Below are 10,849 nucleotides of genomic sequence, written 5' to 3' on the forward strand. Positions count from 1 at the left end.
ACTGGTAGCTAATCCCCAGCGTAATTGAAGCTGAGAAGTAGGGGGAGCCCACATGTAGCCAGTTCCAGTTCCCTATAATTGCTGCGAAGGTTTAAAAAAAAAAAAAAGGCAGTACATTAAGCAAAAATCACATGGAGTATAGAAAGTGACATGATGTAGAAGAAAGATTATGACATGATCATTGCATCTCTGTCCGAAAGGTGTGTGACTTAGACTTCTGTCAGTAGCTCATAGTGGTAACTGTACCCTAGAATTCATGGTGTGCATAGTGTTTTTGACAACTAAAAATAATTTCTAGCTTTGATGTGGTGCTGGAAACTTCCATGGCTGGGCTGAACCTTCTGTGCTGGTTTGGGTGTTACCCGTCCCGCCTCCCCACCCCCCCCCCCACCCCCCCCCCACCCCCCCCCCCACTTACACAATTTAGAAATCACCCAGGCTAGACTCAGCTGGGTCTGGAAATTGAGTGAAACTTATTATTTACAGCTTAGCACAATATGCAAGCAGATATTTACAGTATATACATTTATATACAGAAATATACAAGGTAAAAGGTAACACAGAAACACAACACCTCTCCCAGAAACCTGAGTCCCCAGGAAGGGCTCCCAACCACCCTTCCACCTTCTCCCACCCCTCTGCCTTACCCCAGACATTGCCTTGTGCCCCAAGGAAGAATGGAGGGTCAGCCAGCGGGGTTAGGAAGCAAGTGGATTAATCAGAGAGACGGAGGATGAGGTCAGAGAGAAAATGCAGCTCAAAAGCCCAGGCTGTGCCTGAACTGCCTTGTCCGTGTTTATACTCTTGTTCTTACACCTCTCAGCAAGCCTATGAGTGAAGTAGACATCACCATTGATTCAGAGTCTGTGATCTAATCCTTCTCACCAAAACATTCTAGCTAGCTTCAAACTAGCACACCTTCCTGCCAAATCTCCTCATCTGACTTAGCATTAGAACTAGTAACACTGACTTCATGCCATCTTCAGATATGCTAATGCAAATATACTGACTTTAAAGGGCATATCTGCCTAGAATAACTTACAGAGTCCCAACCATCTCTTCTGTTGGAGAAGGCACAGAACACCAAAGAAGTGAGGTACATCAGCCAAATTCAGGTTCTACTTACTGGACTCACAAGTTCCCCAGGTCCAACATCACTTTCCAACTCCCAGGTGAGTCCTTTGATCCGCCTGGTATGAGTCCATCCTTTTTCAGCTATTCAAATGGATGTCTCAGTGGTAAAGAGAACCTAGAATGGCTTTTCCCAACAAGGGGTTAGAGTCATCTCCTTCCAGCTTTTTATTAAGACCCAGTCTCCTGGTTCAACCTTATGAATCTTAAATGCAAAGGAACTGATTGTGCTAGCAATCAGTTGGACCCTCATTTCCCCTAATCTTTTAGCAATTCCCAGAACATATGTTCCTAGGGTGATATCCATCGTTTCTAGTGTGGCCCCTCCTTTCTGGAATAGATAGGATAACCCACATAGCATCTCATAAGCATATAACCCTGCGTCTGTGCAAGGTTGTGTTCTAATACTCAGTAAGGCCAGGGGTAGGCACTTTACCCATGACAGTTGTTTCTCTACCATTAATTTAGTCAATGTTTACTTTAAGGTCTGATTCATTCTGTCAACCTGCCCTGAACTCTGAGGGTGCCAGAGGGTATGACAGTCCCATCTAATTCCTAAGGCTGAGGTCAACTCACTGATGATTTTAGAGATAAAATGTGTACCCGTCTGAGTTGATTGCCCTTACTACCCCAAACCAAGGGACGATTTGTTCCAGTAGCAACTGAGAAGTTGCCCTGTCAGTAGGGTATTATTCCACCCAACTGATCCACTATCACCAGGAGATAGTTCCACCAATTTACTTGAGGCAATTCAGTGTAATTAACCTAGATCCTTTCAAAAGGCCTTGTCTTGGGTTCTAATCCAAATTCCCAGACACTCTAATAAATTTGATAGAACCAATAACATTTTATAGAGTGCCCTCCCCTCTTCTCCCTCCCTTCCCAAAAGAAAGGAGTTAGAAGTAGAGAGGAAAGGTAAGCACACCCAAATAAATCAATCTCACTCAATTTGGAAGTTAAAAGGAAAAGTTTAACAATAACTTAGAAGGGTATCCGAGGTAGAGATTTTTTTTCAAAGGATAGGGAAGGGAAAATAGTAAAATACAAAAGGTTTAAATACAATCTGAGTTGTGTGATGGTGGCTTTGTCTGCCTTGTTTCTGCTACGCGGTAAAAGCAGCTAGTAATGGTGGTATAATTGATGCAGGGTGATGTGCAGAGAGTGAGGTGTGTGGTGAGAGAGACAGAGCGCAAGCAGGAAGTCCCCCTCATTTTATAGGACAGGAAGTGGGGAGAGTGGGATAACCATCACCTGGTGGTGTGACCCACCCCTAGGGTCAGGTTCAGGGTAACTCCCCCTGAAGTGTACAGGCCTGTACACTAACTGCCTTCCCCCACCAGGGACTTGGTGCACAACCTTCTAATTTACGTTCTGGCAAGTCAAACAGTCATGGGCTATTTGCTTGGCCAATTAAAAATTCCAATACATCCAAAGTTTCTCAAAAATTGATTGCAAAGAGCCTGGGTTCCCCAGTGAATGCATTCATGGATCCTTATTAAGGTCTGCCGTGCTACAGGCTTGGGAACCATTTCCTGTCCATCGTTCACAAACCACTTTCCTTCAATTTCACTTGCCCCCAAGTCCTTCATTACTTTTAACTCAGTGGGACTAAATACTCCTGATTCTGGTGTTAGTTTCCCTGTGTCCATCCTAACTTTGAATATCTTTATTTCCTCTCGTTCTGCTGCTTCCTTAGCTGTTTTATCAGCCAGATTATTTCCCCTTATTTGGAAAGCCAGCTCCTTTTGATGCCCCTTTACATGTACTACAGCTACCACACTAGGCCCCTTCAGTGATTCCAGTATTCGATCGATTAATTCCCCATGGAACAAACCCATCCCCTGGGTACTGATTAATCCTTACTCTTTCCAGATTTAGCCAAGTGTATGGACCACCCCATATGTGTATTTTGAATCTGTGTAAGTGGTTCCCTCATTATTTAGCCACATCAAAGATCTCCAGAGTGTGTATAGCTTGCACGCTTGGCCCAACCAGGCCGAGCTCAGTTTCCCACTCTCGATCACCTCCATGCTTAGCCCATTTATCACAGCATACCCTGAGTTTTGCTTCCCCTCTTTGCAGCTAGAAGATCCATCTATGAACAATCTTTCTCCTTTTTCTAATCCTGTTTCTTGTGAGTCCTCACAGACCTTGGTCTGCATTTGTGTAAGTCTTAGACAGTCATGTTCTAATGTTCCTATTCCCTCAGGAGCAGCAGAATTAGTTGTTGAGGTTACGGCCAATTTCAATTCCTGATAAACAGAATGGCCTCATATTTCAGTATTCTGGCATCAGTTACCCGCCTTTACACCTTTTGCTCCAGAATACTTCTCACACTGTGTGGGGTGTATACAGTTAAAATCATAGAATCATAGAATCAACCAGGTTGGAAGAGACCTCCAAGATCATCCAGTCCAACCTAGCACACAGCCCTATCCAGTCATCTAGACCATGGCACTAAATGCCTCATCCAGTCTTTTCTTCAACACCTCCAGGGACAGTGACTCCACCACCTCCCTGGACAGCCCGTTCCAATGGCAAATCACTCTAAAAGTAAGTTTCTGAGCCTCTTCAACAATTAAGGGTATGGTGGCCATGGCCTGGAGGCAAGTGGGCCAGCTGCAGCTTACAGGATCTAATAATTTCAAGAAGTATGCCACAGTTTGCGGTGACCTCCCCAGTCCTGAGTAAGAACTTCATACACCACCTGTTTTTCTATATTTACAAAAAAATGGAAAGGACATTCCAAATCTGGCAAGCTTAAGACCGGTGCTGTCGCCAATGCCTCTTTACTGAACTGTGTACATTTAATGGTACCAGATGCAAGTTTTCCATACATAAATTTTACCAACTGAGTATACCCTGAAATCTACAGTCTACAGTACCCAAGTAAACCCAAAACTCACCTAATTTCCCTTTTTGACTGGGGAAGTGGAAGGGCTAATATTCCTGAGACCCACTGACAATCTAATTTCTTTGATCACTTTTCCAATAAATGACCCAAATATCTCACCTCCTGTTTGGTGAACTGCAGTTTTTGTTTAGAGACCCACAACCCCCTCTCACTAAGGAAGTTTAGTAGTCTGATTGTATTTTCCTTGACTAATTCCTGAGTCTCTCCTGCTAGCAATAGATCATCCACATATTGAACCAAAACCACCTTTTCAGATATTTCAAATGCTTCAAATAATTTCTCCAGGGTTTGACCAAATAAATTAGGAGACACTGTAAATCCTTGGGGTAATACAGTCCACCATAGTTGTTGTTTCCTCCGAATGTCTGGCTCCTCCCACTCAAATGCAAAAATATCCCTACTTTCTTTGTCCAATGGACAATCCCAAAATGCATCTTTAGGTCTAACACACTATACCAGGTATATTCCAGGGGTACATGACTCAAGAGAATGTAAGGATTTGGCACTACTGGGAACCGTGTGACTGTTCATGTACATGTTTACAGCATGTAAGTCTTGTACCAGTCTGTAGGTGCCATCCTCTTTCCTCAACCAGGAGTATGGGGTTATTATGTACTGACATCCAGAGTTCTAGGATCCCTTCCCTGATTACTTTATTATGGGGTTTAGCTCCCTCCTCCCTTCAGATGAGATGGGATACTGCTTTACCCTTATCAGGTAGTCTGGGTCTGTGATCCTTATTTTAATTGGTTCTGTGTGTAAGTTTCCAAAATTACCATCTGTGGCCCACACCCCTGGGTCTATACATTTCTGATCTTCAGTTGTTAACTTCATTAGTTTCACTACCATTTCTTTTTCTGTGGGAACCACTCCAATTCTCAGCTGGATCTGGAGATCTCTGCCTAATAAGTTACATCCTGCCTCAGGTACAAAAAGTAGATCTTGCACAACGATTGTCTCCCCAGTCCTGATCCTAACCTTTTTTAATAACTGGTACTTCAAACCCTTCCCCGCTAACCCCAATTACTGTTACAGTCTCCTTTCCTTCTATACCCCTGGGGTATCTGTGTAATGCTTGATCTTTCCACTCCAGCATCTACTAAAAACTTGTGTTCATCTTCCTGGGGTCCAAGTTTTACTTTTATCAAAGGCTCAGTCTTGTCATTTGCCCCCCAGGAGGAAGAGCTCCTGAGCTCCTGATCTTGTTCCATCTCTTGGAATGTCTTCAAATCTTGCTGTCATCTAAGACAGTCCCTCTTTAGTAGAAGCATTCCCCAGCTTGCACATTTGTGGTATTCGTTGGGGGCTGCTTCTACCATTCTTTGGATACACCTGTGCTTTCCCTGGCTGCCCTGTCTGCTCTGTCTCCCTGATTGCTGCCACAAAGATCTTGGCTGTATTCTTCGCCTTTTCCTCATCCCTCCTAACATACAACTTCTGTGCTTCTCTTAATAATTCCTGTAAACTTTTTTCCTGCCACCCTTCCAGTTTCTGTAACTTTCGTCTGATGTCCCATTTGGAGCGTCGGACAAAATTTACCTTGAACACTACCTCACCTGCTGGGGAGTTGGGGTCTAATCCTGAGAAATGTTGCATAGCCTTTTTAAGTCTCTCTAGCCAGTGTATGGACAATTAATCATTTTCTTGATTAGTGTTAAATGCTTTAGCAATATTCTGTCCCCAGGAGACTGCTTCTTTTATTCCCCTTATCATTAATGTTCTATAATCTGTCATTTGTTGCCAGTCATCTGCTTGGTTGTAATTCCAGTTAGGATTAGCAAGTGTATTTTTTGATCCCCCAGGGGTCGCTGCTGATTCTCCCTCTCCCAAACTCATCCCGGCTGTTGTAATCATTTGTCTCTCTTCTGAGGCAAAGAGAATCCCCATGATGGACTGTATTTCTTCCTATGTATAAGTATTTGGTCCCAGAAACTAGTCAAACCTCTGACATTCCTAGAGGATTGTCTAGAAGTTTTCCCATCGCTTTCTTGAATGCCCGTACCTCTCCGGAGTTGAAAGGAACATTCACCTAACCTGTTTCCCCTTGATTTCCTCCCGGCGGCACCGCCCTTAGTGGATATAGTCAGGTATTTCCCGTGGTAGCCTCCTGTGATTCGCCTTCGCTCTCTGAACTATCGTCTAGCTCCTGCTCTAGTTGTAACACCCTAACTTTTCTCGATTCTGCTCTGACTCCCTTTTTGTGTCTTGGTTTCGCTCCTGGATCCGGATTGGAAGGGGATCTGTAGGGCAGCACCAAGGGAGGTGCCGTCAGCAGGGGGGTGGTAGAGAGGGGGAATGCAGGAGGTGCTATTGGCCTAACAACCAGCAGGAGGGTTGTAGAGGGGGGGATGCGGGACAAAGATAATCTAAAGGATCCTACTTATTTTCCTTAGTCCTTCTCCCATCCAGATCGTCATCCTGCTGTTCAATCTTGATTTTTAATACCTTTATAACATCCTCGGGCCAAATATGCCCTTCCCAGCAGGTGGCATAATCACTTTCTTGTTTACTAAACGGTTTCTTACTATTTACATCTATAGTCAGAGCTTGACAAATCCATGCTTAAAAAGACCCATATTGAGGCCAATAACGATCACCCGGTCTTACATTTTCCTCTGTCCGTTCTATCATATAATATTATATCATTTTTGCTTAGTTTTTATCTTTAGTATATTTTACATCTCTCTAATAAGAAATCATTACCCTCAATGGACTATCAAGAGGTATATTCCGCCATGCCTTCTTGCTCCCCTGTTCTTTGGGGCTCTTAGCCTTTCTGGCACCTTGCCCCATCCTGAGGTTCCTGAGGTCCCGTCTGAGTGCTTTGTGCCACCTAATCCCAGAGAGGTCCAATCTGTCTACATTCACTGACCTCTTATTCCTCCTGCCCAACCAGGTAGTGTTACTTGCCATCCAGCAACTTTCTGGAGAGGTCCAATCTGTCCACGTTCACTGACCTGTATTCCTGAGGACCCTGTGTGAGAGCTCCTGCCACCGATCTCCCCCCTAATACTTTGCTGCCTAGCAACTTCTTGCCTGGGTATTTGTGCACTTAGAGTTACATGTACTTTGAAGATGATTTTTCTTTTTTTATTTCCCTTGCTTCTGCCTGTACTGTGTGTGTTCCATGCTGCCGTGTTTCCTCAAAGCACCAGCAGGCCACCTAAGGAGGTGGGGGTCCCCCTGTACGGGTCCCAGTCATGCAGGGGTGAGGAAGATCACATTGGGGTAACCAAGAATTTGTTATAAATTATCTCAGGCACAAACCAATCAGTACCAAAGACAATATAAAATTTATTTGTTAAAACAGAAGCAAGCAGCACTGCACGAGGAGAGTCTGTGCTCTACGAAATTTATGCAATAGGCACGTGACATGCTGTTCCATTTATGCACTCAGATCATGCATATGTATCAGGTATGCAAATTCAAACAAGTCCCTGAAATTCTTGCTGTGCCAGAGATCTCTCACGTGCCTGTGTCGTCTGGTCACCTGTGGTGGTCTTCTCTGTGTGTCCTCCCAACGCATCTCCCCTGGGGCAAGCGCAGTAAGAAAACCCCTGCCAGTTCCCATGCTAATCATCCATCCCAGGGAGGCACATCTCCCTCTTTTGTTTCCTCCTAACATGAATCATGCTCTTCTTTATCACAGCTAGAACACAGTGCCCAGAGTCTGGACAATTAGGGTCTGAAAATCTTCAGAGCTAGAAGTTCTGCAGTCTCCTTGGACAGCCCATTGCTATGCTTTACTGCAACCACAGATATTTTTCTCATGTCAAACCCCAAAATTTTCTTTGATATCTCACGTGACTGTTTCATATTGTGCTTTGCCCTATTCCTTTGTACCTCTAAGGAAGGTCTGCTACTCTGAAACTTCCTGATGGGTATCTGAAGGTAGCAGTCAATGTCTCCACTTAACCTTTCTTTTGTAAGAGCAAACATCACAGTCCCAGATCCCTGAGCTTCCTCCTGTGCCATATGTTCCAGACCATTTCCTTTTCTGTTCTTTTCCATATCCATCTTATACATCTTGGCTTTTACAGTGAGTGTTGGGAACTATTGTGGTAGGCGTTACATAGCACAAAGGGATGCTGCTGCTTTTAAGTTAATAATGACTAGTAATAATTCCTAATAATGACTAGTAAAAATTCCAGATATCATTAAGAAATGGCCTTTAACAGGATGTGAGAGATTTAATTCTCAGATGTGGACCCAACAAAATTCTGTACTTGCATTTAAAATGCACCAATATTTAGCAATTTCACTCAGACTGCCATTTTTGTCACATACAAAGACATTGTTGTGTAGCAAATTCCCCATTATGATGCCCCTAAAAAAATATGTAAGGTAAGCATCACCAGATGATGCAGGAGTTTATTTACAAGTATTCTGAAATGTAGAGAAATTACAAGACCTACTAAGTTCTAAATGAGCAGTTCTCAAGCTGAAAAGGGATCTGTGGACTTGGATCACGTTTGGTTTTTTTAACTCTCCCGTGCTTTCTCTCCTCACACTTAAAAAGGTCCTGTTCAAAAATCCTGCATTTGTTCTTTTATCAAAAAATGTACTCTTACATGTGGCATTAATATTTCCTCCCAGCTGATCTGTGCTAAGTAAAAGTTTTCATAGTACTACAATGTGCTGTGTAAATTCCTTTTAGTGGTAAGGTGTGTAAGTGTTTTGTTTATGATCTTTTAATTGTTATGGAGCAAGAGAAAATGGGTTGTTAGAAGAAACAGAAGGGGAAGGCAAATATAAAAAAAGGTACTAGAAAACAACAACATTCTTCCAGCAGAATAGGAGAACACACGGTATTGCGTATTTTTCCCAGAAAAACCTGAAACTAAGAACAAGGAAGAAATACCTGGAAGATGGCCTAGATAAGACAGTTAAAAGAGGATCACATGATCTGTTTAAGGTACTTCTGATGGAGATGAGGAAAAGCAGAAGAATGCAGACTATCCCATGGAGGACCAAGAGGCAAGGGCCTTCCCACTTTGCCAGTTTTGAAAGTACTGGTGTCCTAGATATCAGAACTGAGGTGCAATAGCCAGATTGTCCAGGCCACTCTGCCTCTAGCTGTAGATTATCATGAAACACCAAAGATGGCAAGAAGTTGCTTGGCAACAACTAAACTCTCAGGCTACAGGATATACCTGGGCCTGGAGAGGAATTGTACCCTTAGATCACACTTAGACTGGCAGGTTGCATATTCTGCCCACTGAAGGTCGCATTCTGAAAGGAACTAAAGGAGAACCACATGCAACATTGCTATTTTGTTTCTGTTGTACTCTATTCTTAATTTTCCTTTTTTGTACCTTTTTTTTCCCCTATCTTTGCTCTTTCATTAATGTAATTAAATACCTTTATTCTCCATTTTAACATTTTAAGCTATTTAGTCTTAAGGATCAGAATAGCCTAGGCACTGTCGGGGTACGGAGGCTGGCGAGAGGCGAGATCGGGGTACTGACGACTCGAGACAGCAGCTTCTAGGCATCTGTGCATCAGTACATCAGTACAACTTTATTAGGGTAGTGCAGCGTCTTATATAGTGCTCAGAGGAGGTGTTTCCAGCCAGCCTGGGGCTGGCAGAAGTGGACAGTACAGATTGGCCCCAAGTTATGTGTAAGGCAGAGATAGGTTACCTGTGGTAAACAACCTGTGAGTACCACCCAGGGGGGCTGGCCAGGGTCAGCCCCCCTTGGGGCTGCGTCCGCCCCAGGGGCCGGCAGATTCCACCCCCTGACAGCTGTGCGTGGGTTGCTCATGGTTGCCAGTTTAGGCCCCTGGGAATCAGTAAGACCCAAGGACACTTCCCATCACAGGGCCTGATGTTTACATTTCATGCTCCGCTGCAGGAGAAAGCTTCCCACAAGGCACTAGACTTCTTAATCTGTCTTCCCCACTATATGTCTTCATCCTGAGCTGTAGCCCACTCCTATCATCCATCCAGCCTCTGGTTTTGGCAGAGGTACATATTTCCTACAACAATCTGCATAGCTGGGAGTTTTAAGGGAAGGTCATGCCCAAAGGATGTGTAATACATTATCTGGATCATCTGGTTAAGCTTGTTTGAGTTTCTGTTGCCTTGAGTAAACCATGCAGTCATGCCCTATACCATGCACTGTGCTTTACTCTATGTGTAATGTCCTGTATGAATAATGATGCACATGTTATTGCCATTAATGATTACCTGCAAAGTCTTAAATCAGAAAATTATTTCAATATAGTACTGTAGTGTGAAAAAAAAAAACCAAACTAATGTAGATTTTGCTGTCCAGGCTCTCTATACATAAACCGTGTAATCACTGACTTATCTTTTTGCACAAGTTTTCAACCTCCTCTGTCTCACCAGACTTTACTTAACATACTTCATGCAAATCTACTGAATGCATCAATGCATCTTGTTAATTGTTAACATTTCTTGTATGTTACTACACATGTGGACCTTTCTATAGTGCTTCTTTAATAAAGAAAAAAATAATCACAAAGTCCGGCAGACTATTTTCAGAAGGTCTTTGTAGTTAACTTAACAATCAAGGAACTAAGAAAAATATGGATTTAAGCCTACACATTTCAGGAACTTTGTGTGGGTTATTTGCTGTTCTTAAACCTTGCTTCAAAGTATTTTAACTATTTTTGTTTCTCATTGTGAGATACACAGTGTATCTTCCCCCCACCTGAGATATATGCCTGTGTGAGCTATCCTTTTAGCTTCTATGGGAATTTGTCTCAAAATACCAGCTTGCAATAGCTGGGGTAGCTGAGCTCATATTGTGTACCAAAGTTAAGTCAATGCTTTTCAGC

Source organism: Pogoniulus pusillus, chromosome Z (assembly GCF_015220805.1).
Source record: "Pogoniulus pusillus isolate bPogPus1 chromosome Z, bPogPus1.pri, whole genome shotgun sequence".
Taxonomy (NCBI): Eukaryota; Metazoa; Chordata; class Aves; order Piciformes; family Lybiidae; genus Pogoniulus; species Pogoniulus pusillus.